General features: G+C 38.1%; 1 long non-coding RNA gene across 1 annotated transcript; it reads left to right on the top strand.

Moving 5' to 3' along the window:
- Nucleotides 1-217: 217 nt before the first annotated feature.
- On the top strand, nt 218-6954 carry LOC123384401. The gene is made up of 3 exons (XR_006595442.1): nt 218-268; nt 465-582; nt 6770-6954. It is a non-coding gene; the product is annotated as an uncharacterized LOC123384401 (long non-coding RNA).
- The last annotated feature ends 231 nt before the right edge of the window (nt 6955-7185 follow it).

Here is a 7185-nt window from a genome sequence, read left to right as displayed (position 1 = left end):
CATTGTATCCATGGCTTCTTCCACAACCAGTAGAGTGGTCAAATACATAAGTTGGCTAATGTCCACTGGTTGTCTCATCCTGTCTACCTAGGTTTTGAATGTGTTCTTTTTAATGTTTATTTTTGAAAGAGAGAGAGAGAGAGAGAGAGAGAGAGAGAGCGCGCATGAATGGGGGAGGGGCAGAAAGAGGGAGACTTAGAATCTGAAGCAGGTTCCAGGCTTCAAACTGTCAGCACAGAGCTTGATGCAGGGCTCGAACCCATGAAATGTGAGATCATGACCTGAGCCAAAGCCAGACACTCAGCAGATTGAGCCACCCAGGCATCTCTGAATGTGTTCTTTGTGGTGTATCAGCTTTAGTGGCCATTAATTTGAGATACAAAAATCTTAACTCCTGTAAATCTAAATGTACGCTGATTTCTTCAACCTCTTTGACATTGAGTTTCTGATCTCAATCCTTTCAGGCTCATCATCAACTGCCAAATGATCATCACTTCCCAGAAAATGTGTTTCCTGATCTCAGATCAGGTCTTTCTTCATGCCAAGTGACTACCAAGTATACACCTTCCGGTCCTTCCCATAGTGAGTATTCTTATTGTCACTGCCCTTTACTGCCACTCCTTATTGTATGTTGAATTGTGTTCCCCTAAATGTTAAAGTCTCCGCCCCTGGTACCTGTGAATGTGACCTTATTTAGAAATACTGTTTGTGTGGATGTAACCAAGTTAGTATGAGGTCATAATGGATTAGGTTGGCCCCTAAAACAGTGACTGGTGTCTTTATAAGAGAAAGGAGAGGGAAATTTGGATACAAGACAAGTACAAGGAGAACATCATATGAACATCAAGGTGGAGATTGGAGTGATTCAGATGTAAGACACAGAACACAAACAATTTCTGTCAATCACTGGGAGCTAGGAACAGGCAAGAAAGGATTCTTCTCCAGAGCCTTCAGAGGGAACATGAACTTGCTGACACCTTGAGTTAAGCCATTTAGCTTCCAGAACTATGTAAGAATAAATTTGTGCTGTTTTATGCCACCCAGTTTGTGGTACCTTGTTATGAAAGCCCAAGGAAACTAGTGAAATCCTCATTTCTCTGTCTTGTGGCAGCTTTACATTTTCACCTTGCATACAACTTTTCAAGCCACCTATGGACTGTGCTTGTGTCAGCCAGGAGATCAGAGTTGGGAACTGGGGGATAGACACTGGTGAGGCAGAATCTAGGCTACTGCTTATAGTACCTACAAGCAGTCTTGTAGGTACTTGTAGTACCTACAAGCAGATCTGTAGAACAGATCCACCCCCTCTGGATCTGTTCAGGCACAGTACCATTGGGAAAGAACCATTCTCATTGCCCAATGGATGGCTTCTGCAAACACCTGACTCTGTGATTTGGTAACCTGACAATAGCAGGATGAATGCTGGGCATCATTGATAGCAGTCACTTGCCTTGGTCAGGCATTCCTCTATTTAACAGAAGTTATTTTTCACACAAAGAGTGGTTCTTTGCTGCTGAAGACGTGGCTCTGCTACAGAACACTAGCATCTGTGCTGAGACACTCCAATTAGAGCTTTCCAGAGACCTCATACAGCTTCTCCATCTCATATGGATGCCTTTAGTATCATTGAATTCCTTGAGTCATACAACCAGACTGCAGGGAGTCTTGAACAACAGCTTGGACCTGTTTGCAAAGCCTTCTCTTTGTCTCTCAAACTAAAATTTACTAAAGAGGACAGGTTTTAATGTTTTGAAGACAGAAATTAATTTTTTTTTCTCGAGCAACCTGCCTCCATGAAGTAAGAAGACCTATGAAAAACTTAATTCCTTGGACTGACTGGGTTTTCAAGGTTGTTTCTTTCTCTCACTTTCCAAATCCTGCAGATGTCCTGTTATGTGGATTAATCAGTCCAGGGTCTTCAGTACAGATTTCTCTGTCCCTCTCACCATTAGCTGTCTGATAGCAGGTGTCCCAAAATACTCCTGAGAAAAGGAGGACATCAAACTGATTAGGGGTCTCATTTAACGTTCACTTCTAGCTCAGGGCCCCAAAGCAGACTTTTCTTGAGTTCACTGATATATAGGGTATATAAATGCTACTTATAAGATGGTAGCTTAATTCACTCTCTTCAAATAAACCTTTTGAATCAGTCTCCATCTAGGGCAAGATTTGAATGTTCTGTATTTCTAGACATAAAAACCATCAAATTCCATTAAAAAATAAACCATTATCTGTAACTATGTTAGATTGCGAACAGTACACCCTAAGCCAACAGACATAACAGCTCTTATTCCTACAGCTTTAAAATATGAGAAGGACGCACATTTCCTTTTCTCTCCGATTTCATACCCACCTCCCTCAGTCTTTGTTCTGCCCTTCTCCTTTTAGAGAAGTAATGTCTAAAGTACCCTAACAGATGTATGTGTTTTTCTCCAACAATTAGATCTATATCAGGGACATATCCCTCAATAGTCTCTGAATTTGACTTTAATGTCTCAGAGGATGAGTTTAAACACTTAAGTTCCAAGCAAATTTCAGAAAAGGGTTCCTTACTTATTATTAAGTAAAAGCACATGAAATAAAAGTTCCATTTAGTTCTTAGGCCTTACACTCCTATATTACCCTCCCCAGTGGAATCCAGTCTTCATGCTATGTACACTTGGCTATTCAGTGTGGAATTATACCAATATTTGCATATATGGTCTTATTTTTTCCTATTACTTCAGAGTCGTTTTACAAGGAACATGCCCAAAGAATGAACACATTTAGCATACTGAAATTCAAAGCTAATTAAAAAATCTTTCCTGGGGTACCTGGGTGGCTCAGTCAGTTAAGCATCTGACCTCAGCATAGGTCATGATCCCGCAGTTTGTGGGTTTGAGCCCCCCGTCGGGCTCTGTGTTGACAGCTCAGAGCCTTGAGCCTACTTCAGATTCTTTGTCTCCCTCTCTCTGCCCCTCCCTGCTCATGCTCTGTCTCTGTCTCTCTCAAAAATTAATAAAAACCATTAAAAATTATTTGCCAATTTGATGAATTAATAAAAGATGTTAAAAAAATCTTTCCTCAACTTTTGCTTCTGAGAAATGATATCCAAAAAAAAAAATGCAAAATTTGGCCTAAGTCTATTCCTGTATACCACAGAAGAAACACAAAGCAAATGTGTCTGCTTGTTACTAAGAATCCCTTGTTTGCTTCTAGAGTATGTGGGCAGCAGTTGGGCAAGGTGTGATGTTTTTGAAGTTTAAAAATAATGTTGAAATATTTTCATGATATAAGCTTTTTGGTTTAAAAAAGTTTGAGTTTTCTAAATTAACAATAAATTGTAACTAAATATATAATTTCTTTTTGAATAGTTTTCTGAATAATTTCCTATGTATCTGTTTGGACATATTTTAAGGTTTTCATTTTAGAGTCATTTTCTTAATGCTCATTTTCACCTTTTTTTCTGCCTTTATTGTAGTGAATAGAGTGGGGCATGCTTTTTTCCCCATTCTCCTCTCTCTCTGCCTCCATCTCCTTCTCTCCTTCTCTTTCTCCCTCCCTTTACTTTTGCCTTTCTCTCTATCTCCTTCCTTCTCTCCCTGCCGTTCTTTAGTTCTCTTGAAACACTCATTTCTTGAGTATCCTGCTTCTTCTGTCCAAAGACCACTCAAACCAAAATCCTTCCCAACCAAATTGAACACCTTTTCCTTACTGTATTGTGTGTGTGTGTAATTTTTACCAGAATCCTCTTTCTTCACTAATTAAGACATAGAACATTAGTTCATATTTATCCTGGAGACACATGCCTACTATTTATTTCAATGGTAATCATGAATTTTTAAAATACAAATGTGCTTATTTTCTACATAGGTATCATATTTTCAGTGCCTGAGATACAACTTGTTCACATACAAGAACTCCATTAGCATTTTCACGATCCTTCACTTGGTATATTCCAAGACATTGCTGAAACCATTTGTTCATCCATATATGAGTACATTGCTATAATACATAACTATAAATATGCATTTTCTAGCTTAAATATGGTAGGCAAGACTCTAAGATGGTCCCCTCACATTCTCAATCTGGGGTATACACATGCTGTATAATGCCATACCCTTGAGTGTGTATTCAATCTGTGGTTATGATGGAATGTCATTCCCACGATAACATTAGTAGTTAGCTCTTTTTGAGTTAACTAGAAAGACATTTATCTTAGATGGGCCTGACATAGCCAGGTAGGGTTTTTTTTTTAACTTTATTTATTTATTTTGAGAGAGAGAGAGAGAGCAGTGCAGGAGGGGCAAGGAGTGAGAGAATCCTAAGCAATCTCTGCACTGTTGGTGTAGAGCCTGGTGCAGGGCTTAAACTCAAGAACCGTGAGGTCATGACCTGAGCCAAAACCAAGAGTCAGGCACTTAACCTACTGAGCCAGGCACCCAGATTTTTTATTTTAAAGTTTAAACATTAGAGACTCTCCTGCTGGTCTTAAATACAGCCTCCATGAGTTCTACTGCTGCAAGGAAGGCAATTCTTCCAACAACCAGCAAGCTTGGAAGAGGATCCTGAGCCTCAAATGAAACCCTGATCCTAGGTAACACTTGATGCAGGCTCATGGGAACCAGAGTAGAGACCCTCTCTTAAGACTTCCCAGGATTCCTAATCAATGGAACTATTAGACAATGAAAGGGTATTGTTTTCAGTCACTAAGTTTGCAGCAATTTGCTACATAGCAATAGAAAATAAACACACTGATCCAAGGTTAGAAAGAAACAGCTCACAATTGCTTATGACTTGTTCGTAATTCTAACTTGTTCAACAGTCTACCTAAATCGATTTCTATTAAAAAAAACAATTATTAAAATATTAACAGTACAATTGTTACATATGGAATGTCTTAATTCTTTACATATGGTAGATCATGTTAATTGTTATAAAGACTCTATGAAGTGAGCATTAAATTTCTGAATTCATAAGTAGTAAATAGAGTCTTAAGGAATTTAGCTATCTTATCAGAAGGGGCAGAGGTAGCGTGATGTGTTGACTGGGAGGGATGAGGAAAAGCCCTCTGGGAGACAGAACCTTCTCCTCTGGTTTCCAAGCTCACACCTTTCCCACCTTGGTATATTGCATTTCATTATGTATAGAAAATTATACACAAGGTATCCTCTTCTGCCCTGGGTTGCTAAGATCAATAAAGTATGCACCCATAATGAAGGACTTTAAAATCCAGCAGGGAAAACAGACATGAATCACACAATATCTTCCAAGGTCTAATGAAACCCTTGCACACTGGGGTGATATTCTGGTGGGATTAGAAAGCACTTAGAGAAGCCATGGCAAATGAGCTAAGCCTTAAATACTCTAAATGATCTTTCTGGTAGAAAAATTGGAGCTGTAATCCTTTGGGGTGGAGAAATAAAATGCTGCACTTAGAATTGTAAATGTACAGAGCATGTTCACAGAATGTTTAGTAGATAGGAGCACAGGGGAGTCAAAGATATAACTGAGTTTTATACCCTGAATGTGTGTTTCCTACATTGTTTACAGCTTTTTGATACCTGTCTTTGTCTGTTTCACTCTTTCAGTTTCCACATTCCTTAATCTAACTGGTTTTTGCCTACTATAGTGAAATTTTTGGATCATGGTGTCAGCAATACATTTGGGAAAATATCTCAATAAAACATAATTTTAAGATTCAGTTCTCACATACACACACACACACACACACACACACACACACACACACACCACTGTGTGATTGTAGTTTATTGCTAAATTCATGGTTAATGCTTAAAATATGTATCATATATATTACTTTTTGTCCTTGATACTTAAAGTATTTTTAAATGATATTCTTGATTTCTAGAGGTACATGGCAAAATTCTAGGTACTAAGGACACAGAAATAACCCAGTTTGGCAAGAACACTGAAATAGAGAGTGGGAATGATGATGTTTGGGGGGAAAGCTGGGGTCAAATATACCAGGAAAAAGTAAACAAAGTATATATGTCAGAGAACAACGTATCTTAGAGAATCAAACAGAAAGATATGTTAGCAAATGACTGAGGAACTGTCAGAACAAATCATCAAAGAAAGGAATTTTAAAGACACAGCGTCTGAACATGTATATTATAAGTTATCTGATCCATCAAATACATAGTCTACAGTGAGCTGTCTCTGGCTTTGAAGATCTCATGTTTGATTAAGTATAGCTCTTAATGTAAAAAAGATATTGTTAAAAAACAACACCTACTTCCAGGGGTGCCTGGGCGGTTCAGTTGGTTAAACGACCGACTCTAGATTTTGGCTCAGGTCATAATCTCATGATTTGTGAGTTCGAGCCCTGTGTTGCACTCTGCACTGACAGTGTGGAGCTTGCTTGGGATTCTATGTCTCCCTCTCTTTCTCCAAAAAATAAATAAACATTTTTTAAAAAATCCTACTTCTGTACAAGAAAAATGTACATGTCTAATACTAAGGGAAAAAAAGAAAATGCCATGAAAATCCCTATTAATGCATTATAAAAACAAAAGCTGCCTAAAATAAATATGAGATCATGGACAACTTTAACAAGCAAAGTATATCTATCAAATTAATTTCCTTGTTGTATTCCTCTTATCAATAACAAATAAACTAGATGACCTGAACCAAACTGAAAGGCACCTATCAAATTTTCCAAAATTATCATTCAGGGATTCTCAGAATTCAAGCATTTTATATGGGAGACGTGTTATTTTTGCATTCACTTCAATTTTACAAACTCGGTCATGTATCCTCTTTACAGGTTTCTCTTTTTTATCCACAGAAGAAAAAAAGGAAAAAGTAAAAAGCCCGTCGCCAAGCAGTTCATCACCTCACTTGTGGGGAAAGTCAGAGTAATACACATCCTGTGGTAACTGAGAGGGATACAGGATAGGCTATTTTGGGGCTCACTAGAGAAATATAAATCTTTTGAAATTTTTCCACTTATTTCTTGTATTCTATCTATTTGGTATATTAAATTCATATATAATAAACTTGGAAAGCAGTCATTTTACATGAAACTAATTATGTGCGGTGGAGACCCAGAGGACAGATCCATCCTGACAGAGTACTTTCAACACCATTTACTTGTAGCTTGCTATATAGACAGTGCAGCGCCTCAGTTAGAACCACATATACAGCTAGTGATTTACACTTCCTCACGCACGAACAGCTTTT

The sequence above is a fragment of the Felis catus genome, chromosome A1, assembly GCF_018350175.1.
Source record: "Felis catus isolate Fca126 chromosome A1, F.catus_Fca126_mat1.0, whole genome shotgun sequence".
NCBI lineage: Eukaryota > Metazoa > Chordata > Mammalia > Carnivora > Felidae > Felis > Felis catus.
Note: the sequence above shows the minus strand (reverse complement) of the source record. Positions and strands in the feature narration are given on the sequence as shown.